The sequence below is a fragment of the Brachycentrus maculatus genome, unplaced genomic scaffold (genome assembly GCF_059751285.1).
Source record: "Brachycentrus maculatus isolate JH-2025_06_01 unplaced genomic scaffold, ASM5975128v1 h1tg000962l, whole genome shotgun sequence".
In the NCBI taxonomy this organism is placed as follows: Eukaryota; Metazoa; Arthropoda; class Insecta; order Trichoptera; family Brachycentridae; genus Brachycentrus; species Brachycentrus maculatus.
The window spans coordinates 115,566-143,025 of NW_028281683.1; positions in this window are offsets into that span (position 1 = coordinate 115,566).

Consider the following 27,460-nt stretch of genomic DNA (forward strand, 5'->3'; position numbering starts at 1 on the left):
TTGGTGATAAATGGGGTCTTACGCCCGACAAGGAGGTAGCCCTTTCTCACCCAAGTTACCCTGTTTACTCTACGTCGGAGTGTTACGGGGAGATTAAAACTAACGTGCCGGAAAGGGTTTAGGAGTCAAAGTTGAAAGAGGTTAATTGATAAATTGACGTCTTTTAAAAGCTATAAATTTCGCCAAAAACGGAAATTCACGTAACTCATTTTACATTGTGAGAACTAACAATTTATACTGCGGTATGAAATTTAATATTGGAAAATAAATAATATATTAAGTCTTAAATTTATAATCCGTATATGCAAAAAACTGAAAGCCAAAAAAAAGATTAGTATTTCAGGAACTTTGTAGTAAGTATAATAACTCTTATAGAATCTAACATACAATAAATAATTATATAATTTATTCATTCGATATTTGGAGTGAGTATATCGTATTTCCAGTTCGCTGACTTGCACAGCTCAGTTAAGCTACGACAAACTAGTTTACCTATCTTTTATCTGCTTATGTAGCTGTTGAAAAAAGATAAAGATATTTTATATAAGAACTAACAAATTTATTTACGAAATATAATAAAAAAATAAAAGAATCAAGATTTACGTCGACAAAAAAAATTAATTTATATTTCTTTGTAAACCCGGGTATTAACAGAATTTACGACCTAACATTGACTGAATATGTGATCACTATTTACTCTCTGTACAATATTTTCCCCCAAAAGAAGTGTTGTTATCGAGTGATTAATGATCATTTATGATTTTACCTAGTTAAATACGTAAAAAGCTAGTTAAATGTAAGCCATTACATGAGGGTTAGGTTAATACATTAAAAACGCTTACTACAACGATTATAATTTACGCTATTCTAAAATATATTTATAACAACAAAAAAAAACTAACCATCACTCTGCTTCTCGGCAAGGGTAATTAGGGATAATAGAACGCCACATTAATCTGTCTTATCTGTCTTTGCAAACAATATTCGCCTCTTTCACATTCATGCATCTCCTCATACATACCCTCCTCATATATTCCTGACCTGACCACGTTTAAGTTTTTTAAATACTTGAACATGCCAAAATTTACTCGGTCTTTCTCTGTTTCTGATACCAATTAAATTTGATTAATAAATTTGTTATAAATAAATTTGAACTAAATTTCATCGTGCATTATTTTTTGACATCAAAGATGAAGAAGAATATGGAAGTCTGAGCATTTACGGGGCTGACGACCCTCATAGGCTTGTTTAAGTGATCACTTTACACACGTGTTACGTTGTCAAAAAATAATATGAAAATAACTCCTGTAATTGGAGATAATCAAGATTTTGTGAACAAGTATTTGGACACACTCAAAATGTTGTAAATAAATTTAATTGATTTTCTAGCAAAGGGTCCGCATTGGTTTATCACAGTGTCAATTGTTTTATTTATCAATCGGATTCCTTTTTTTTGTCGTGTTTAATTTCCGTCAGTGTCACCTGTGAAAGTGCAGGCTAGTGGCACAGCCCGGAACAGATTGGCTCATCAAACGATCGACGCCGGCGATAATTGCGCGCGGGGTCAAATAGCCCGATGTCCCGAATAGCCGACCGCTCCCGACCAATACCCAGCGCGCCAAGGAAAACTAAAAAAAAAAACAGAAAAAAACCACACACATACTGTGGCTCTGACCGGTGGAGCGACTCATTGGCAAATGGCCGGCGTTTTAGGTACTAAATGAACAAATAAACTCGAATCGTTGCGTTGTTTCAGTTAATTTGAGTACTTTTACGAGTACTGTATTTCTGTTTTATCCAAAGGTTTAATAAATTAAAAATCAGGAAATCTTGTCTTTGGTTAAACTGATCAACCATAAACTTTTGCGTTTTGTTACTTCATTTCTTTTTTCTTTTCTTGAATGTTTTTGTGGCACATTTTATACACTTTATGAAATTAAACAACTTTGTTTTAACCACTTTATTATTATAAGTACACTTTAACTTACCGGTTTCGACAAAAACCTTGTCATCATCAGGATTTATTGAATTCTAAAACATTAAAATACTAATAGTTAATTACATTCCCTTACCAAACAAGAAGGAGTTTTGGTAAGGGAATGTAATTAATTATGAGTATTTTAATGTTATAGAATTCAATAAACCTTGATGATGACAAGGTTCTTGTCTAAACCGGTAGGTCAAAGTGTACTTATATTTAAAAAAAAAGTGGTTAAACCAAAGTTGTTTAATTTTATTAAGTTTTTTTTCACTCTTTCCGTACACGTTGGAAGTAGCATTTACAAGGTTTTTTTATGCTACTCTTAAAATCATAGCCAAAGTTTATATATTTGATTAGTTGATTTGGCAGTTACTTTGTGGCTATATCTTTCCAGTTTTAATTTAAGTTTTAGTTCTAAATTTTACCACTAATTCTTCAAATCTATTGTGACACGTATTTCAATGCATTCCGCATCATGTTTAATTTTAAAATGATGCGGAATGCATCGAAACATATTATGTCACAATAGATATTTAAGAAATACTGGTAAAACTTCAATAAAAAATTTATATATTTGTTTTGAATGGAAATTGTCTTTAACTAAAGCTTCTTTAATCTCTAGCGCAGTTGCTAAACGCGCATACAACTTCATAACGAAGATGGGGAAATAAATCTTAGTGGGTCAAAATACGTTCACATAAAAACACTAAATGTCATGTTTTCCATGTATTTTTTACAACATTTTGAGTGTGTCACTAGCCTCGTAAATGCTCAGATCTCCATATTCTTCTTCATCTTTGTCGAGATATCAAAATATAACACAAGATTTTTTATACATGTTTGATAACAATTCCACAAATAATTTAATTTTCGGGACCTTGAAATAAAGTATATAATATTGTAGAACTCGTAATGCCTTGTTATACATACGCAAACGCCAGAACCACCACGGCTCTCACCAAATGGCCCCCTAAATTCATTCCCAACTGCCATATTTTTAAGTTATCGAGTTTAGAGAAGTTGGAGAGGATGTTCTGTTTTGTACTGTACTTAAAACTAGAAATGGAGTATGTTTAACCAGCAAAAACCTTATACAACACTGAAAATAACTATTGAAAGTAAATTCTCCAATGTAATTTTCGATAGTTTTAATAATAAATCACATATCGCTCACTCCTTTCAAGAACGTCATAAATCAAAATACTTGATTTTTCAGGAGAACGTTTTTAAAGTTTGAAACTATAATACAATGTAATAAAAATAAATATCAAGTCATTTACTGAAATTTTTACTGTGCAACATATCTTTTTAGGTAAAACCTTAAGGTTTTTTCTCCATTTAAAAAATATTTAGTTTATTAAAAAAAAATACTAAACAATACCTTTTCTTCAAAATGCAAAAACAACACTTTCTGCCCTGTAGCGGGTAAATATTAACCTAAAAATATGCCTCCTTTTCTGGGATATAGTTCATTTTTTGGGCATTCCGAAAATATGCACAACTGAAAATTAACGTTTTTTGATTTATGACGTTCTTGAAAGGAGTGAGCGATATTTCAACTAACCATACTTGGAGATGTCTGAAAACCTGATTTAAAATTTATTTATGTGTTTTTTTTTTTTGACCAGATTTTTTTTATTCAATTATATTATTTTTTATCCACTTATGTTGAGATGTCAAAAAGTAAAATAATTAGGACAAACCCAAAATGTTTTAAACACATTACTTAAATTCAAAGAGAATATTTACTTTTTCATTTCTCAAATAATTATTACTAGTTCTTTGATTTTACGTGTTTTTTAATTCTTGAATTCCATTGAAATACTACAAACACCTTTTTACCAAGTTAATATAAGACAATAAAGAGATGGAAAAATGTTTACCTCAGCATCTGAACATGTCAAATTAGTACTAATCAGTATTTGGCTTTTGTGAATGAAACCTTTGACTCAAAAATAGCATAAAATCAATCTAGGGGTGTCTACAGTCTGCAGAGAAAAAACGACAAACATTTCTGTCTCATAAAGTTACAGCTTTCTTACATCATATATGGAATAGCACCGAGCTTATAAGTTATTATTTCAAATCAGCATGGCAGCCCTGAGAACATTCAAATACAAAATTTTCCTTCTCGCTTACTTGTTCATCTATGTACTCGTACATATGTTGATTTATTAACAAATGATTTATTATAAGAATTACAAAATAGATTTTCACATCACGTCATGTAATTTTGGTTAAATAAACACAAGACGACAATAACAAAAATTATTTAAACTTGATTTTTTGTCAATCGTTCAAAGTTTCACATCCAATGGCGAAAAATATTTTGTATGCTGTATTTCAACATTTCAGTGGAAATGTGTATAAATATTAAATGAAATACAGCATTCAGGATCTCTTTTTCTATTTCTATAGTTAAGTAGTAGTAAAAGGAAGTCTGGAAACTGTTGGCAGGACTAAGAATACTAAAGATTTATTACAGCAGCGGGAAAGTGGAAAATTTTAACGTTTTACAGTACAACTTGGCGTAAGATTTCTCAACAAAGCCAAAACATTAGTTCCAATTCAACCACGATCAAAAGATACATGACACCAAAAGTAAAACCCTGGCACTTAAGTTTAGTTGTACAAACATGTAGCACTAAAAATGTGTCAAAGATTAATGAGGTGAGCGTTAATGTTGTGTTTTTAGAGAATATATCGTGAAATATGTTTTTTTTTTAAATATGGTGTGCACAATATTTGAGACTTGAATACATCTGTTAGGTTTTTGTTTTTCATAATTACTAAGGCATATCCAGATCGTAAATAGCTAAAGCATTATTTCAATTAGGGATAGCTTAACTAAACGGCTAAAGCAATTTTTGAATTCAGGATATTTAAAAAAATAATAAATACAGAATGTAAGGTCTGGTATTGGTTTTTACAGCGCTATGAGGTTAAAAATTTGCTGTTATTCGGAAGTACTTTTTGTAAAAAATTTATAAAATTTGAATTTTTTACTGATAATACAAAATATATTAATATAAACAGGATGTAATATAATACTATACTAACGCAATATTTATTTTATTCTCTATTTTAATACCCGTTCAGGATATAAAATGTCATTTACTAATAACATCACAAAAATTACATATTAACATTTTTTCCTTTATACTGAATCAAAACAATATGTTCTGGAAACATCTTACAAAAATATCTTATATTGTTTGAAAAATATTTATCATTTTTCTCATAAAATATAAAAATGATATGCGAACGAAAGAAAACATCTAACCACCAAAGCCTCCAGCAAAATAGTATTCAATAAGAATTTTACTAGTCGTACAAGTTTCTTGAACAAGAAAGCATATTTTCCCAAATTGTATTTTGTAATATTGCTACCATATTTCCTTCGAGTCTGTCAATGTTATTGGTAAAGAACCATATTGCTATCATATCTATTCACTTTTCAACGTTTTTATGCGTTTATATATTTTTTACAAAAAAACTCAAACAATATATCGAGTATTGTTTGATATTATGTTTGTTCTGTATAATGTCATATGATATAAGAAACTGAATGATTGAAAAGTCATGTGACAATTATTTTTAAGTTGTACAATATATTTTCACTAACGTCATTTATATTGTATGAATATCAAAGTATTATTCTTCTTTAATAACATGTTACTTTCAATTATTTTGTTAATTTTTTATTTATTGATATGAATAAGTAAATATTTATTTAAATAGAACTTCTGAAAACACATTAAATCTTATTCATCAGTCCTCAGAATCTAATTATGATTTGATATCTTCGCTTTTTATATACTTTTGATTATTTTATGTGGCATTTTACTTTTATATAAAATAATTTACTGTATTTTTACTTAAACATTGATTTAAAATGTTTTGGGATGATTTTACAATGAAAATGTAAAAACGAGTAAACCTGTAGTATCAATAACTTTTACACTTTAATTTCAACAAAATTTAAGTAATTTGATTAATTATTGTTTTAGACGGCTTTTTAAGTATTAATTGGGTTCTCTACAATGTTGTCAGTTAGGTACATAATCAGGTAGCTATCAACCACAAAAATTAAAGACGAAAATTAAAAAATTCAATTCTACACAATAAACTGTTTGAAGCTGGTACCTTTTATGGAACCTACCTACAAATGTATTAAACTACGTGTACAGATTCAATTAAATAATTGAAGTACACTAGAAATTACAAGATATGTTTCGGCACTAAAATTGGAACAGGGATGAAACTCCCCTTCCTCAGTGTCTGGCAGCGAAATGAAATATCACCTTAAGGGTTTCACAATTAGAGGGATTATTGTCACGAGACCTGACGGGTCTGGGTTCAGCTCCAGCCAAGACCCCAAGCTTCATGCTCTAGACCCTCGGGACGAGGAAAACCGACATTTATATTAATACCATAAATAAACGACTATAATTTTTATAAGCTTGAATGATAGGATAGTAAAACATTTTAGTTTTCTTACAAAATTACTAATTACAATATTATCAAGCCCTCTTCTTAAAATTTAAAACAAAGAAAACTATTTTTAAAAAATCCATTTATGTACACACTTATGTACGATGTTTATGTAAAATATATATATTTTGACATGTATATTTTTTTTTAAATATTAAACGGGAAACGGTTTTTGATGTTTTTGAGGTTTTTAATGTAAAGAATTATTTATTTTTCTTTCTTATAAACTAAATTTAGAAATTAAAAAAAAACAGTCTTTTATGTATCGCATAAAAAACACATTTTTCTTTTCTTTTTCTTCATTTATATTTTTAAACTGATAACGAATACATTTCTCGAACATTAAATGCATGTAGCTACCAATTTTTCATTGTATTTAGAATATTCCTAAAATCACTTACCTACTGTTTACGATGCCTGTGAAAAAGTGACAGCAAATTGTATGCCCGAAGTAATTATACAGAAACAAAATTATTGTTCGGCATACCTGAATTTGACAGATTTACAATATTGACTTAGATGTTAAATTTAATAGAACATATTTTATTGCTTCTCATAATTACATTTAAGTTTTTATATTTATTTAATTATTAAGAAGATTAAATAAATAATTTATAAAAAAATTATAAAGCTTTTTCATTTAAAAAAATATTATTTTAAGCACTTAAGATTTTATAACTAATAAAATAATTTGTTCGTAATATCACAAATGATTTCATTTTTACCAATTTTTAGATTTGAGAAGTGGCGTATAATGATAATAATATATAGATTTGAGAAGTGGCGAACTGATGAGTTATTTAATTACGTTATTTTGTGCAATGATTTTTTTTTGTTCGTTTTACTTATATACTAGCATTATATGCCAATTTTATATTTTTCAAACAGTTTTAAACGGTACAAACCTATAAATAGTCTGTTTTTAGTTAGTTGCAAGATTTCACGTTTAGCGATGTACATTAATTCCGTTTAAGAAGTGTACTAAATAAGAAAATATTTCCAACGCTGATTATTTGATTTCAAGACGGAATCCTTAAATATAAGGCATATTTATTAATAAAATTTTAAAATTGGCAAGATAATAAGAGCCTATAAGAGCATTTAATTAAAGTGGTTAGTAGAATATAAGTGATCCCTTTAAGACTTGCAAATACTTACCCCATCATCTAAGAACAGTACCGTCTCTAAGCAACTAAGTCAGGAATTACCACAATTCGGCCGTGGTGCCTTCTCCTTCTGCCCCGAACAATTAAGGATCTGGGAATTACGTAGCAGAACCTTCTCTCCTGGGCTGACGGTACTATAAAGGGTGATATAAAAATAAATGTGATCATGATCTTCCTATTCCTGTTTTTTTCTAAAGAAAATATTGAAATGTTTTTTTTTTAAATTCAGGGGAGTAAATCAAATATGGTAAGCATTTTGAATCTAAATATCTTTTGGCATTTTAAAATTTCACTTTATGTACCCAAAGATATACTAAATAATTTGTGCTTACTGAAAAAAAAGGCAATTGAGGTTACTTAAGGCAAATATATAAATACTTATCGTATTTTAAAAGCATTTTAAATTATGTGGTATTGTAAGATAACAGCCTCCTTATTATTCATCGATCACTTTGTGTGATACTTCTTAAACACTACCTTATGACTATCGGTTTCTGATTAACCATTTCACCGTCGGATCTACATTTAACCTGGTGATAGAATAGTTATTCCGAAACAGGTAGTCATGAAGCAGTGTTTGTATGAAGTATTACACAAACAGAATGATAAAAAGAGTGTTATATAAAATACTATTAAACTCACGAATATTATGATAATGAAAGTAAATTTCTACGTCAACAAAAATTATTTTGATCATTTGAGGAATTGTGTGAATCTTTTTATTTAATTCTTGTTTGAAAAGGTCTATACAATACAAACATATAAGGGAACCTCATTACCTATATCCAATATTAACCCCTTAAAATTATCATATTGTATTTTTCCACCCTACAAATACTTAAAATTATAGCAAACGCGATTTTTCAAGATGATGATAGTGATTTTTGTTGAATCGTAAAACCTCCTAGAAACAAATTAATTTACAGCGTTTTCTTAGCTGAATTGTAAAACACCCTTTACACAAGGTTTAAGGGAAATGTAAGTACTCGGGGGATGAATCCAGTGGTGGCGGGTGTCTGGTTTCGGGGAAGATGTGCACACTAATGCAGGGGTCGTCACTTTACTTCTGTGAAGAGGATAGAAACGGACATAATCCTATGTCTGTATATTCAGACGAAAATGATATATTAACGTCTCCAAGTTTGGCTTCTGCCTTGTCTCTCGCTAAAATCTAATATCGTAAAAGAAAAGTGAAATTTATATTTCGTAGTTTTACAAGAAAAGATTTGATAAAATCATTTACTTTTATTAGGAAACTAAAACGAAGAAAATTTTGTTTTGCAAAATTTTGAGTGCATCCAAATCTTCGTTCACCAATCTGGATTTGTCCACATTGGAGTTATTTATATTGATATCTCAAATATGTAGATAGAGAAGTCTGCGTATTTACTATTGGTCATAAGCTGGTTGGAGTGATTACTTTATACACGTGTAACATTCACTATTCTACCCATGATTGATAACCATACTACTGAAATTTCGGAAGTCTGAAGCAAGGTGGCGTAAGGGGTAGTTTTCAAAAAAAACGTTAAAAGCCAAATTTTATACACGTCTCATAAAAACTTAAAAATACAATTGTTAACATGTGATATACCATATCCAAAGTCAAGAAAAAAAATATTTATTGATTTCAAAATTGTTTTGAACGAATATCATTTTTTTGCAATCCACTGAAATTTTTACCATAGGTATATTGTTGAATTCATGATAAATATTTTTCAATGCCTTAGTGCAAATATTTTAAGTAATAATCATTTTTTTATTATTTCCACAAAATAGTTTTGCAGGTCTAATAAGGCTAACCAATAGCAGAAAAAGAATATTATAATTTTTTTAGTGTCCAAAAATTTTTACCGAACAACAGACTAGAAATGTAAAAGTGAGCAGGTAGATACCGTTGTTGTAATATTATGGCTTACATAATGAAGGATACAAAGCGTACGTATCTTCTGTAAATGAGCATTATTATGATGCCTTGCAACCTTTGTAAAGATGATAGTTGCGCTCGTCGGAAGTAAAGTATATCCCCTAATGTCTAGCTACCGTCATATCCGGTGGTCAGGTACAGCTTACTTCCGTTTATCCGATTAGGAAGATAACCATGATACCTTTAATTTCCTGTTACATCGCCCTCAGGACTGACCACATTCAATTTGCCGATATGAGAGGCTTTTACTATAATATACTGTTATATCCTCTCGAACTATTTAGATTGGATCATTTAATCAACGTTAATTGTGACCATTTGTATTAATTATCATTCACTACAACGTATTATTAACTGCTCTGAATCTTCATCGTCATTTTGCTTTAATTTTCAAAAACAACCCCGACTCAAACATTATATAAATTATCTTTAGTGGATCTTACAACATAAGCACTACATTACTTAGAAAGCATTTAAATTAACATTACAATTTGATGAAATTCACTTCAATTACAAATTACATATACATAAATTAAAAAGGCCTTATAACATGAATACTTAATTAAATTAATTCAGCCAATCAACAAGCATGTTAAAGTAATTGTAAATACTTTCATTAATTGATTTGGCAGTCACTTTGTGATAAAATCTATCCATTTTAATCAATGTTTTACTTGGTAAATACCACTATTTCTTAAAATCTACTGTGACACGTGTTTCGATGCGGAATGCATCGAAATGATGCGGAATGCATCGAAACACGTGTCACAGTAGATTTTAAGAAATAGTGGTATTTACTAAGTAAAACATTGATTAAAAATTGTTAACACCTTTTGTGAATGGTATTATTCCTAAAATATCAAATAACAATAAAAAAACATGCTATTGAAATAAATTTTATAAAAGGATTTATACCACTACTGTATAAATAATTAATTTTGTGGTATCACTGAAAACATTTAATCATGATTTTTTTCTTATAACCTACGCCTTAAATAAACATTAGAAGTACTACTGATTTTTACCAATACAACCAACTATTAACAATATCGTATTAAAACGATACAAAGTAAAATAATGTATTTTTAGTCACGTAAATAGATTTTTCCTCGTGATTTATTGAAAACATTTCAATGGATTTACTGTTATTAGATATCCTGTTCGACATTGAACACAGATTCGTTTCATCTATTCCTCTATTTGACATATTGATAGCCCTTTCATTTCATTTCAAAAGCTTCCATACATTTATGGCTTTACAATTTGCAGCTTGTGAAAAGCTTTCGAACATTCATTAGAAGGCTGTATGCTCTGTGTGATAATAGTTTGCATTTACTGAATACTAATATCAACAGACGTGCTCGTTACTGCGGACTATTTGTAACTCGGCGCGATTCTCCGCAGTTTATGAATACTTCGGTATTTTGTAAACTGATAAATAATGAAAAGTTGCTTCCTTTATGAGGTTTTATGCGGGCAGTTACTGCTGCAGTAATTAATGGTTTCTTTAGATACTCCCCGCTTGAACTTACCGTACTGGAATGCAATTTACTAAATTATTTTTAGATTTAACTTGTATGTAAATAATTTAATTAAAAATGTTTATAAGCAATTTATTTTCTTAAAGGCGCTTTGCCCTGATAAATTTACGATACAAAGTTCATTATTAAACAAAATAAGAATAAAATTAAGTCAAAGATTAAGTTACTTTGGGTACAGCATCAGATTGATTGGTCGAATCTGGCGTATCTAACACTTTCGTTCGTATCCGTTAGGGACACATAGCTTTAGAAAGCATCTTTGACACATTTAAAAATAAAGTCACCAAGAGAGTTAATATTTTAAGAGTTTTTTTTAAACTCTCAAAGCTTTATATATAATACGAATCTCTCAATTTCCGTAACATCAACTTATTAAAGGCAAACTGTCTATCACAAGGAAGTTAGTGGTTTTATTTTCCAGTAAAATTATTTAGTATGTGCAATAATTAAAGAAAACACTTCGTTTTTTACCACTTGAGTTTAATTATAGACTACATGTTTCAGAAGCTAAACTTCCATCATTCAGGTCTGTATAATAACTAAAATATAAAATATAAAATTGTTCTATAAATAAGGATAGGGGAAAGTAAGGGGAAGGGGTTAGTCAAGGAACGGAGTTTGAAAACAAAGGAAAAATTGAAAGCAATGGCGAAGAATTTTGAAACAATATATTATTTAATAAATTATTATTAGAATTCAGGTTTTTTTGTATTTCTAAAAAACCTGAATTCTAATAATAATTTATTAAATAATATATTGTTTCAAAATTCTTCGCCATTGCTTTCAATTTTTCCTTTGTTTTCAAACTCCGTTCCTTGACTAACCCCTTCCCCTTACTTTCCCCTATCCTTATTTATAGAACAATTTTATATTTTATATTTTAGTTATTATACAGACCTGAATGATGGAAGTTTAGCTTCTGAAACATGTAGTCTATAATTAAACTCAAGTGGTAAAAAACGAAGTGTTTTCTTTAATTATTGTAACATGTCTTACCACAAAGTTAATGCCGAAACAATAAATAAAATATTTATTATGTGGTTTCTATTAATTAAAGCCGTAGTAATTTTTCTCGAATATTGTTGTGAGAACTCGCTATTTCTGGAGCGCTCGTTTTCGGGAAAGTTTCGGGCAGAAAAGTAAATAAATTAAATCTATTCAGAGATTAATTACTTTAGCACAGCCCCCCCTCCAGCCCGTGGTGTGGCCGTATCGAGTGGGTGAGATAAATAGCGTCCGCTAAATGACCGGATTCGAAGCCCATATTTCACGCACGATAAGAGCAACGAATAAACACTTTCCCGACTTGAGCGTGAAATATTAACATACATTCGGCTAACTCGATACACCACGGCCGAAACAATTAAGGATGGATAAAGTGTGGACGTCAGGATATTCTATGACCGTTTGTCATACAGATAACACTCAAATGATTATTTTTAAAACTTACCCGTTTTCACTCTCTCCGGAAATTACGAAATAAAGATAAATCTATCATTTCCACACATGATTCGTATCATTTTCATTTTTGTGTATTCAAGCACATAATACAACATGTTTCTAAAATTTTACTATGATCTTGATTAATATTTTTTCATGTGCACAGTTTTGTTTCAGAACATAAAAGGCTTTATTTGTGGTCAGAGATCTAACTTTTTCATAAATTACAACCATAGAATATAAAGTAATACGCAGTGGAATATACTTATACTTTGAAGGTCTATATTTTTCTGGTTATTCAATAGATATTTTAAAGCTCTCCAAATACAAACAAAACAAAAATTTTCAATGTTTACGTTTCGTTGTTACTACATCAAAAATGAGTTTCGTCAAAGTAAAATTTTATGGTAGCCATAGAAAAAAATATCAATTTAATCACCCTTTTCTTCTTGAAACGCTATAAACGTATTTTTTTAATCACAATTTTTTAAATAAAAATCTTTGTTCAGTTGATTTTTTATGTTTTTCTTTGAATTTGTTTAAAAAAAAGTCAATTATTCCATAAATTTTAAAACAGATTTTTTGAAACTTGTATTACTTTCATTTCAATCAAAATTTAATTTAAAATATAAATTATGGCAGTTGAATTTGTAAGGGTTTTAACAAAGGAATTCAATAGGTAATAGTCAGATTTAATTCAGTTAGGTGGAGCAAGACCCAGTCTCATTACACAGTACGAATCGACCCCTCACATACCCTGTTATTACTGAGAGTATATGTTAGGATATCATTGATGTCATGCAACTGAAGATTATATATTATTCGGTTAGGATTATTAGACTAACTGAATAAAGCATGCCATGAGCTGAATAAAGCATGCCATGAGCTGAATACGCGATTACCTTACCCGTTTATGTAATACGGAATATAGTTGTTAAGATTTGGTACCCGAATAATGTTGTGACATAAATAGTAACAATAACGACATACACCATGGGCAAACACTCGACTACAAACTAGTATCACTGGTTCGATTCCTGCCAATTGCAAAATAAATTCTACAAATATTTATTTTTAATCAATCATCGTATTTGTGATGCATTCTTCATAACTTAATTCTCTGTATTTACTATCCTACTTTCAGACAAACTTCTTAAATGAATAATTCAAGAAAGAGGATTAAGGGTTTATTTCTTTTAAAAAAATTATTTTAAACTTTAATTTTATTTTAAACGGTTTTATTATATTGTAAATAATTTTAAATTTTATTGTATTATGTAAAATTGACATGTAGTGTTTTTATACAGCATATCAATACAAAAAAATTCAATCAAATATCTTCATATTTTATTTCATCAAACCCTTTTCCTCGCCCAATCATATAGGTGATCAGCCCAGGGTAACATTGAGTAAATATTACAGTGAAAAAATCACTTTTTTTATATTTGACCCCTCTCCCACTCCTCTTGGAATCGAACCTGGGACCACCAGTACGGTAGGCGAGCATGCTGTCCATAACATTACGGAAACGGACGGTATTTAAATAGGGATAATATACATTCTTAAATCTAAGTAGTTTTCTATTTTCAAGCTTTTTGTCAGATAAGGTCAAATTTAAAATAGATGTTAGATGCTATATTAGTTTGATGCAATGTAAGCTTACAAAGCCAATAATTACTTGAAATTTTATTTTCATTTTGAGTGAAACCACATCATACTTACCCCATTGTTGAAAATTCATAATAATATAATTAATTCTATTTTAGTACATCCTGACACCTGTCAATCAAGACAATGAAAAGTTGCAACGCTGCGGCAGACTTCTAAGAAATTTATGCCCTTACATTATTAAGTAATCCTCAGGAATATTACCTATGGGGATATCGGCTTCCATAATAAAGCAGTTAGAATTCCATTATCAAATTCAAAATCATTTTCTTCTTCTTCTAATAGCTATCCACACCCAGTGGAGCATAAGGGACTGCTTCATAAGAAAGCAGTGTTATCTTGAATATTAATACATGAATGAAAGGCAACCAACCTTACGCTTTAGGTACAAACATAAGAGAAAAAAATGCATAAGAGATTAGAGGTTAAATTGATCAAATTTCACCGCTTTTTTTATATTATTTGTATATATTTTTTAATCATGGAGCTGTAGTACTTTAATAATACGCAATCGTAATATTTATATGATAATCAATTTAAAAGTAAGAACATTTATTTTTCTTTTTTTTTCAAACTACTTTTCAAACCTAATTATTGTACTTATGGCCCTTATTTACAACCAATGCTGCATAAGTTTCTACATCAAATTGATGCAATGTTAAGTTGATCTTTAATTTTACGAGTATAAAGGCAAAATCATTGATCTTGCACCTCAGGTAATATTAAATAAGTGTTTCAGTGAAAAATCATTTTTAAAATGTATGTAATGTTGGTTTATAACAACTCACCAAGATTTTGGTCTACCGATTTTGATACGTACCCGTCTCTGCATGAATATACTACTTTGTCTTACATTGAATCTTAAATGTAAAAAATACTTACAAAATTTATGTTTACCGGTAGGCTTAATTAAAGATAATAATAAAGAGTTCTGTTATAACAAAAAACCTTTTGGTTTGTTTTATGCAAAACCAATCATAGAATATACAGTAAATATTATTTTTATATATTTCAGAAAATCTCTTTCAATTTCTGCGTAAAGACTCGTATATCTCCCTTTTTTATAACTCCAGGCATGGTCTCATTTTCTGAGTACGCGTATACACTCTGAATATTATTTGGAATACATTTTGCCTCGAATATGGTATTAACTTCATAGATGTAATCTCGACTTTCAGGGGGCAATCACAGGCGCGCAGAGACTTGTAGAGCCTTATTCAAATTTCTCAGAAAAAGCTCCGCGGGTAATCAATATTTCCCAATACGTTTCCTCGAGTACCTGTCGCATAGGGTGGGAACATAAAAATGTAAATACACGCACGAGCCTCCATTGAGGAGCTAACCGGAAGACAAAGGAGGCTGTAAGATTTTCATACTTCCGCCATACGAGCTCGAGTTCTCAATGTTTTAAAGCCGCACGCTTTGAATATCAATGTAAAGTGTTTGCAATAAAGCGAAACATTTGCGCTACATAAAACGATAATAAGCCTCGGAGGAACTGTTGTCATTATCATATTTTTTATGCGTGGCCATCAATTTAGGCACTGAAAAGGAAATACTTTTTATTACGCTAAAAGAGAACTAATGTGAGACACTAACGGCACTCACGAAATATGAATAATATAAATTTGTTTATAAAAAGTATATAATAGCACTGTCGATTTAAAACGACTACCAATAAACGTAAGAAAAATATTAAGAACAAACTAAAAAATTATTAGGGACACTTATTAGTTTTATAAGATGAATTTTTCTATTACTTTTCACAGTCCCTCATATCCCTCATTGATTTTGTATCCTTCAGATGACTTATTGTAATTCGTTAATACTGCATTAAGAGAAAAAATTTAATTTATTTTCAAATGACTAATAAACATTACATGATAATAAACTTACTAGTAGGTATTTATAAAAATCTTCAAGGTGTACCTTTTTACAAAATTACAACAACAGTAAAAATAGCTAATGCACCAAAATTTTTCATGTATTTACTTACTTTTACTCATCTTTTTTTATATTTTTAGTACTTATTATTATTTAACGCATGGCCAATTTAGTGTTCGATTGATTGACATAACTGTATACACCATACAATAATTGCTTCCTTAAGGATAATGTATGTGGCATGAGACAAAACATTGCGAGTACTCCATTAGGACGCTCGTCTTGATTTATAAGGTACGCGTAAGTGGATAGTTAACTTTGCTCATTTGTCCGTATATAGTTGCAATACATTCTCATCATTTATAGTCCTGTGCAAGTAAGATGCAGCCAAGTAGAAACGAATTATTTACTCTAATATATCTGCTGTTTAGTGGTTTTAGGGTAGTTGAGACACATAGATCATTCTCTTAATAATAGGGTTGTATATTCAAAGAAAACATTATTTTAAACGAAAATAAAAATGTCAAAGTTTAAGAACAATTAAATACAATCGTATTTAAGTAAGTTTACAACCAAAATTAATATCTACCTAATGGTTTTTGACAATTTAGTCAAAAACAAGATCATCGTAAACACTGGATTCTAACTGTAATTCTATCGTTAAAATATAAATCAAACAAAAATGAACATAATTCACGGTCTTATAATACTTTTTCCAACAGCGTGTTATCTTTCAGTGATTTAAAAACATAAAAACAGTACAATATAAACTCAAAAATAAGTTCTTAAACAAAAAAATTAAAAAAAGGTACTTAACTTACTTCAATTAATTGTATTTTTATAATTTCAAAAGCATTTCAAGTCAATTTTTTTAATTATTTATAGTAAATATGTACGTTAAAACTTGTCTTTGAAAACGTTGTATAAAATTAAAGAATTTTGTTGTTACCTAAAATAATAGTTTTTCTATTGATTTTCTAAGTTTTTCAGTTTTATTTTTTTTTATATACGTCCATATTTATTATATTACTAAAAAAATCTGGTACCTGATGTCGACCGTTAAAAATATATAAATAACACATTTCCATTTTTGTTAGTAGACAGCATATCCGAAAACGATGATTCAATATTAGTGATCTCAAATTTAAAACGTAATAAACGAAGAGTGTTAAATTTATTTTCGGCTATAAAAATGCCGTATTAAATTTTGTTAACATTAATAAAACGAATTTAGTACCCTCGGATGTTAATTTAGGTTCCCGTTAATTCTCAAATATTTTTCTAAATTTGGGAGTTTTATATCGAGTTGCCAAAAGCGTTAGAAAAACGATCCGGCCATTTTATTGGCGGCTACGTTAACACAGACATTTATCGACGTGCCGTCCTCATTTGAGGGTAATCAATTAATTAGGGTAAAGGGTAAATCCTACAACCTTACCCTCTCCATCACCTGACGATGCGTGGAGAACTACGGATGCTATACAGCTTCAGAGAACACAGGGATGAACTTCTGCACGTAATTTTTTCAATATTTTTTTTGTGCATTTACCATTTACCGATTAAATAAAATGGTATGTATTTAAATATAAAATAGTAAAAATAAAATTTGTCTGCGTTGCAAAAACATGCATAATCAACGCACCTTAATAAGTCTCTAGTTTTTTATACCTGCAATACGTGTTCCAATATAACATTTATCCAATCAAATATATGACATAATAAATAAATGCGAAAAAACGTTTTAATCCTGGTCACTGGAGTAAGTTTTTTTTAAGAGATTCCTCTTAAAGAAATCAAAAATCAGTAATCTATTATTATCAAAAGCTTGTAAGAATACGGATACGCATCCCTGAGTAGGTATTTGTAGCAATTTACCTACATCAAATATTCTTTCTCCATTTTAAAACAGTAAATTGGTAACTTCACGTGCATTATCTTTATAACATAAATTATCCCATTTCAATATTTTAGTCTTTATTAATATGAAACCTTTGATAACATGCCAATAAAAAAACTTGGCTACATCCCTGTTTAGTTGATATGCCAGGGGAAGGATTAGTCGAGAGAGTGTTTTGCTGTGAATAATTTGAGGTGGAGATTTGTTTTCCTGAACTGTGATTGATTTGACATCCGAACGGATTTATACTCAGCACAGCAGCCCCGAACACTAATTTCACTTTATTATTGCGGAGTTTCACTACACAGTGTATTTTTTCACAGGGAACTCGTTAAACCATTATATTGTTATTAAACAATATTTTTAATGGGGTCTATTGGTGTCATAAACTCTTATTTTTGTTCTTTATTACTAGTTTGTACCCAAAAGTTCATAGAATCTACAGTAGTCTAATGCTTGCATATAATGCATCAGGTAAAATTTTATATGACACTTGTTTTGATATTGTGATTGCAGGACTAACGAAATATTTTTTTCCAATATCCACAAGGCTCGGGGTAAGGAAGGGTAGAAGAAGAAAATCACCTACATATAATATTTTATGATAACGATAATTTTACGTTATTATAGTAACAATATTTTTAAAAAAAATATATATTTAAAACGTCATTCATTTGAAGTGCTAAAATCACCCTTTTTTCAAAAATTACATGCTGACCTTATTATACTGCTTGAATTTTAGTAAGCCACATATTCGAGTATTCTCTCTTATCTGAATTATCTTTTAAACCATCCAGAGCTAAAAACATAACGTGTTAAAGGGGTAGAGTAAAAAACTTTACCAAAACTTCTGGACTTTAATGTCTGATGAATTTGGTATACTGAAATCAGGCGCCTATCAACATTACTAGCAAATTGTTGAAAATTTATTTCTATCGAGTAAAAATTAAGGTAAATTTATCAACACTGTAGTTAATGAGTTATCTTCTTACTATGATTCCAACCAAGGTAACTTTAATGTGTTAAATGTTATTTGTTCGTCAAAAGAGCTAACTAATATAGTATATGTAAAAATATAAAAATATATCTGGTATATGCGAAAAATTATTTTCATTCATTGCAACAACATCAACATTACGATTAAAAAGACGAATATATATTTTTAATTTTGTTAGTGGTCTGAGTATAATATTGACTATCGTCAAACATTATTTAAAAAATGTTTAAAGCGTCATCTATGATTATATTGTTAAATGTACGTCATTAATTTATGCATAGTTCACTGCATTCTACTAGATAAAGTTTCACCCTTGAAATTTGAATAAAGAACGTTCAATGAGTTTGCATATATTCGTACATACCCTCCTGCACCAAAGAGGGGTGGCGAAATTTCAAAATTACATACCATGCAGTTGCATCATTTCTTTGATGCCAGTGAAATCCCTAGATAATGATACAGGATACGGTGATTATGGAGACATTAAATCCACAGTCACACGTGTGCACGGACGGTAAAAGTTTATCTTCTCACGCGGCGCGTGGATGACACGTGGCGATTTCGGTTTCAAAGTGAAGACACAGTGACAAATTAAGCAAAATCAGATCATTCCGAAATCACAAGAAAAACAGTCGTAAGAGTTCTCGTGGTATTATGAACTGAGATAAAGCGATCAATTTAGTGAGACTGTGATATTGGAGACGCAGTCCAATTTAGATTGCTTTAAAGAGGGTTTCGGATTTTTAAGCGGGGATTTTATAAATCGTTCCGTTGATCTTTTAAAACTTTAAAGAGATCAGCTTCATGGATTGCCAGATTATAATATTTCATCCGGGTTAGGACCACAGATAAGCAAGGTGGACTTAAATCTTAACACGATCCCGTAATTTGCTTATTCTTATTAATAATATTATTTTTATGTAATCTTTTACTTAGTAAATACCACTATTTCTTAAAATCTACTGTGACACGTGTTTTGATGCATTCCGCATCATTTTCATACGGTGTTTGAATGCGTCGAAACACGTGTCACAGTAGATTTTAAGAAATAGTGGTATTTACTAAGTAAAACATTAATTAAAAATGGATAGATTTTACCACAAAGTGACTGCCGAATCAATTTATGAAATGATATTATGTTTAAAAATGTTGCAATTGAAATATTAAAGTTTATTAATTCTTGTAAAATATTTGAAATTCATAAAGTATCGTCTTATGAACCATAAATACTTTAAGACCCGTTTACTCAATTATATTTGAAAATATGAATTTTGGCCTCAACTTAAACAAATAATACAATTATGTTTTCATTATCACCATTAACATACCTAGTAAAGCTTAAATTAATATAAAATAAACATTACCACAAAGAGACTGCCAAATAAATTTATGGAATAAAATAAATATAATATAAAAATACTTGTTCAAGACAACATTTGAGTTTATCAATATAAACACGACTAATTTTAAAAAATACGGATCTTCTCATCAAAAAGTGAAAAAAAGTGTTACAAAATACAAAATTTGTATTTTCTCCTATTATGGCAACCAACTTTAGTTCTTCCTCTAAAGAATATAGAGAAGACTTCAATCAGTAGAGGCAATTATCAAAATTTCTTTATTGTTACTAATGTAATGTCTTAAACATTCTTTTTTCATTGTGTACGTTGAGTAGTATGAATATAATGTATATCTAATACATTTATAAATATATATATATATATATATATATATATATATATATATATATATATATATATATATATATATATATATATATGTATATATATATATATATATATATATATATATATATATATATATATATATAAATATATATATATATATATATATATATATATATATATATATATATATATATATATATATATATATATATATATATATATATAAATATATATATATATATATATATATATATATATATATATATATATATATACAATATTTATATATATATATATATATATATATATATATATATATATATATATATATATATATATATATATATATATATATATAATATATATATATATATATATATATATATATATATATATATATATATATATATATATATATATATATATATATATACAATATATATATATATATACATACATATATACCACGTTTTATCAGTAAATTCTGGAAACAAAGCTGTCACCGACACCTGATACTCTGCGAGTGTCAAAACCTTACGTGACGTCACAAGACATCAAGTATCTCCGTCGCATCTCTAATGGTGTCTGACTTCCTCAAGTGGTCACGTGCTCTTCCGAAATGGCCGAAATTTCCTTCATGAAGGATAATGCGTCCTCTGGGTGGGGCGTTTTATCCTCCCCTTCGCTAAGTCCAGAGATTTATGGGGCTTTTTTGTTTTATTTCCACATTTTTTTAGGAAAAACAGGTCTAATCCTGCAGGCTATATTTCTCATGTACATCGCTGCAGGGTAGAAAGCAAAGGGCAAGATATATTTGCAATAACACCGTGTTGTGGCTACAACATACATATTCTCAGTAGCAACATATTTCTCTTTCCGGATTGTTCCAGCCCAAACAGGACTTTTAAGGATTTTTTATGCTTTTGCGAACTGCTTTCGTTATCCTTGAGGATTTACAGTATGCACTTACACAATTTCATTCATTTCTGTTATATGAACATTTTAAAATATTTTTTGTCGGCTATGCCATGAGTAAATACGGTTTTATAAAATTTATATAAGTACTTTATTTACTCGAAAGTGTTCAAAATACGTTTTTATATTTATGTTTTTTAACGATGAACCCATAGAGCCTAAAAATGGTTAGTCTTATAATTGATTAAATAATGTATTACCTATGGATGAAGGCGAAAAAAATGACATCTATTGTAACTTTATATAATAAATTCACTCATAATTAGACTTTGAAACTTATAAAGATGGAGCTTAAGTAGGAATATGATTACCTATATTGCATAAGCCGAATCTAGATTTGAGAATCACTTGGAAATTAGATAACTCTAAAAGATTATAAATTTTTGTAATTTTTATCGAACTGTGTACCCAAAACAGATCGAATTAATAATTATACAAAGAAAATTAATATAATTTATTTGCTTTTTTTAAACAATGACCGAAATATATTTGTAATGAATATCACGTATTCCGACACCGGGACATTGTTTCCTAGAACGTTCTCGTATGCAAATATCCATTCAGTTGGGAAACTAATTAAAAGTTAATGATATTTATTCTAATTGGGTGATTTCCATTGCAAGTGGAGCGCCTTTTGGAATAAGCAAAGTACTGAATTTCAATGTAGTTTTAGCCACTACCGAGTTTCTTTGAGATAATTTAAAGTATTATAAAAATAAAGTTCGTTACGTTGGGAATCCAAATTCTCATTTGATTTAAATTTAAAACTAATTTCATTTTTATTGTGTTAAAATTTTCTTGAAAGTTTTTACCGTAATTTTAATACAATAATAATAATAATAAAACCCTTATCCACACCCCAATGGTGCATAGAGCACTGCGTCATATAAACGCAGTGTTATCTTGATCGTTTACACATGAAGGAAAGGTGATCAGCCCTCCGCTTCAGGTACCAGTCCAGGGTAATATTGAATAAATATTACAGTGAAATAATCACTAATATTTATTTGAGCCCCCTGGGAATCGAACCCGGGACCTCCAGAACGGTAGCCGAGCGTGCTGACCATTACACTACGGAGGCGGAAATTTAATTTTAAATTTTAAAATTTTAATAAACAATTCCGAAAAAATGTATATATGATCGCTGTTCTTTGAGTTTTTGGAGTTAATTCATTGACTCTTTTCAAAAATATCGGCAATATCATTTGTCCATTTTCATGGTTCACGACCGTTCTTGGTCGATGCTCTGGGTTTTTTCCCCAACTGACACTGTCTCATCAGTAGCTCAGATGTTTGGTGCCCTGCCAGAACCCTCCTGTAGAAAGCCCGATATCTTTACCATCAAGTTATCCTTAGTATTCATAGTCAAGGAGTCTGTTCAAAGATCTCCAAACTATTCTCTATTCTATCGATAAAAAATGTCAAACACACTAGGAGAATTCAGAAATTTTGGCTTGGAGTACGATGAATGATGTTCTTTATTTTTTTTTATTTTTTTATTACTTTTAACAATACCTTTTTTTATGAATGCCACATTACGCAAAACATTTACATTATAAAATATATATAACCAGAAATTACAAACGATACAACATAAAACAAAGTAATATAAACACCTACTGCATTAATTAGCGCAGTTGATCACAGTGAAAAATTCACAAGCACATAGTTTATATCAATAAAAGACACATTCCTACAATAATAATGTATAATCTTTACTTTAAAATGGGTATGTACATAATGGTTTTTATTAAATTAACAACACATTACAAATAAACATAATAAAAAAGTATTTAAATTACAACACTGTAATTGATTTCCGCCTCCATATTGTTGTAGGTAGAGCGTTTGACTATCATGCTGGAGGTATCGGGTTCAAATCCTGTATAAGGTGAAAAAACAATAAAAGTTTATTTCTTAATCTAATATTCATTTGATTTTACAGTGTACTGGTACCTAAATTACCTAACCTTACCTAACCTAACCTAACCTTCATACTCGTAAAATTAACGATCAACTTAACATTGTATCAATGTGAAATAGTGGACATGGACATGGACAATGAATTGGATTTAGACAAAGGTCTGTAGTAAAATGATTGGGTATGAAAAACAATAATTTTAGTACCATTTAAAAAATTATAAATTTACAATCCTTATTTTATTAACATTATAAATAAGTATTAATACATTTTTACAGTTTTGATATCATAAAAAATAACACAATTAATAATACTAGCGGTGTTATTTAATAATTTTATCATGTCACCTCTTATGCAAAAGAAATCTATAATGTAGAAAAATAAAACAATTCCTAAGGTTTGAATACCGTCGATAAATTTGCAAAATGTGCTTTTTGTTCGCCTAACGTGAGTAAACGAACCGTTTAAAAACGGTAGACCAAAAGAAAAGCGGTCCGTGCGGAAGTTGCCTGAAATATGGGGGTTTTATTCCCTGAAAAGGCTGAAAAATTGTTCAATCAGGACTGAAATATCTCCATTCTTCTGAAAACATTACGAATAAATGCATCTTACAGTAACAACTTCTCGATTACATCCCATTTATAATATAATATTTTATTATTACGTCGGAAATACTTTAGGGTATTTCAGACATTAAATGAAAGCTAACATTTTAGACCAGAAGATAGAGTATTTATTATTTAATTTATTTTAATAAATAAAATAAATTCATTTATATTGTCATTATGATTTTATTATTTCTATATTTTTTGTCCAAACTACACAACAACGATAATTATCAAATATTTTTTTAACATCTCATCAAAGATGAAGAAGAATACGGAAGTCTGGGCATTTACGGGGCTGACGACCGTCATAGGCTGGTTTAAGTGATCACTTTACACACCAGCCCCGTAAATGCCCAGACTTCCACCTTTTTCTTCATCTTTGATAAGATGTTAAAAAATAATATGAAAATAACTCCTGTAATTGGAGATAATCCAGATTTTGTGAACAAGTATTTGGACACACTCAAAATGTTGTAACGATTATTTTCGTTAACAGTCAAGAAAAAACAACAGGGTACAATTAATACAAAATATAAATAGTTTGTTTTTCCATAAATCCATTAACTAGAGTGTAACAGACGATAACAGTACAACAGCGCATAAAAAATATATCATCACATATAATTATGGAATTGGGTTGAAGTAAACCTTTTTACAAAATTTATTTTCGTCACATTCTACGATTTTATTCTGTAATATAAAAATACAGACCACTCCTATCAAAAATTAGAAGTCTTGTGTTATCTAAGAAAATCGAATTTAATTTTTAACATAAGATAATTAATGGATGCTTCCTAAAGATCTCCCTAGAGGCTGCATCTCAGAGCAGCTATTCAATAGAATATAATAACCAAATAATTACATAATAGGGATAAAGGACAAAGCTTCTATGTTTAGATTTCCTTTATCATTAACTTTAAAATTCATAAATAGGGTCATTTTGAATTAACATCGCTTTTAGAAGAAGGGGGAGGCAGGAGAGGCTTTTAAGTAATTAAGCCTTTTCCAGCTCGTAAAAATATTTTACGCAGCTTGACTTTAGATTATAAATTACTTTGTAGCACAGTTGTTAAATCCTGAGAAACGGATGCTGAAGATTAGTCTTCTTAATTGTCACAATTTTTAAGAAACTTTGGGCTGATCTTCTAATTTGAATGTTGAGACGAATGAGTGAGTCCTGAAAAACGTCTCGACAATTAATTTATATACAAGTACAAATTGTATATTAAATATGTCCATATTTACTGACAAATGAAGTCAATTTCATTTTTATTTTAAATGACATTGTTCTTCTGTATTACATAGAATAATAATGATCAAATTAATAAATAAAATCAATTTGGACAATTCATAAAGCGCCATTTTCTTAAATACTACCTTCGTTCAGTGCGATAAGTTAAAAATGGAATAAATTTCTACATAACCTTCAAGTTGAAAAAAATATATTTAACGAATAAATTCTTTACAATCATATTGTGTTCTATTTTTTTCATTAATAAAAGATTACCAAAACAATGATTTCTTTAGAAAATCGTAACATTTCTTTCTGTTTACAAAATCCTTCATAAGCGAAAATTCCCCCTTGAATTTCGATTCATTAAAAACCATTTAATGGCATTCATTTCAGTTATTTATTTTGCAAAACATTTTTGATTAATTGCGTCTTATATAAACTTTTTCAATTATCTCTCTACAAATTCATTATTAATCAGGCGATTTACTTTTAATTATAGTAACAATTTTGGGAGTACATATTTGGTAACTTGTGATTAATTTATACAGCCTACGAACTCTTGGCCAACGGACATTTGGGCAGCACAAATGTCATTTCATTGTCATTTCAATTTAATTCTACATTTTTCATGAAAGAAAGTAGAGCTTTAGATTTAAAAACCAAAACCTTCTTCTTCGTCTTCTTTTCGTTTTTCTTCTGACGCTAGTAGTGTTGTTTTTTTAATAAAACGTTTGTTTTATTTTAATATTTTGCTCTTTATTTGATTGATTTACATCTGAACGTTTATCTTAATGTTGATAACTAAAAAAACAATTTCCTTAATACATATGATATATTTTTTTAATAAAACATTTTGTTTTATAATAATTATTATGGTCACAATATACCTAATATGGTCGCAGAAACATAAGGGATTCAAGATCCGTTGACTACTTATAAAAATTTAAATAATTATATTTTTTTTAACTCACGACTAGGTGTTTTAATTTTTATAATACGTAGTATACTCGTTTATTCTAAATTGTAATAAATGTTTTATTCTATTTATAAAAACAATCAAATTAAATGTACAAAACAATTAACTGGTCTAATCAAACCATGATGCTGCTAAGATTCTCATTTTATCTGTATAAAATAAACATTACCTTAATAACTGTTCACTAAGGCCTTGTTCTATATAGAGTTTTAAATACCAGACAGTTTATTTAGTTCGTACGTGCTCAATACTGTAGACTATTGTAATTGGCTGACTCCAGGAATAACACTGAGTACATTCTACCCTTCAGGATTTCTGGAAACTACCCCTGTACGAAGCCTTTGCTGGACATACAGGACTCCCTGCAGGTCGTGGAATACACTCTATCTCGTAGAAAAACAGCAACTTCAACGAGCAGAGGGGAATTGGAAAATTAACGAAAATCCTGAATAACGAAGGGGAAACTCCGTAATGTGAAGGCGTAATGCCCTACCCGATATCGGGCAACAAGGATAATAAAATAAGCCATTCAATTTGATGGGAAGAGCACAAATATTAGTTTTGAAAACATGGCTCAGAAACAGGATGTATAATGTTTTTTTTTTAATTATGACGATTTTAATTTCAGTTTTTTGAATAGATAAAATAAATTTTATTTTCAAGGATGATTTTTTTGAACGTCTAGCAATACTTTGCGATATGATGACTGATGACTATTGTCAAAAAAATCGTATTTATGTATTCACACATTCAGTTTCCAAAGTACACAAGCTAGAATGTTAACGAATGTACAATCTCGATTGCCTTTAATCTATCATTATACACTCTTTTTTATTTAAGTTGTACTTTTTACTTTATCAAATAAATACCACTTTTTGTTAAAACTGTGTGCAATCAATTTTTGCCATGTTAGTTACTGTTTCTATCGACATGATATATAAGCGATATAAACAATTACTGGAAAAATAACTAGTTTTAAAGTCCATGGCAAATGATGCATTTTTTTTTTTAATTAACCCGTCAACTAATTTTCCACTAATAAAATTGATTTGTGTTAATAAAA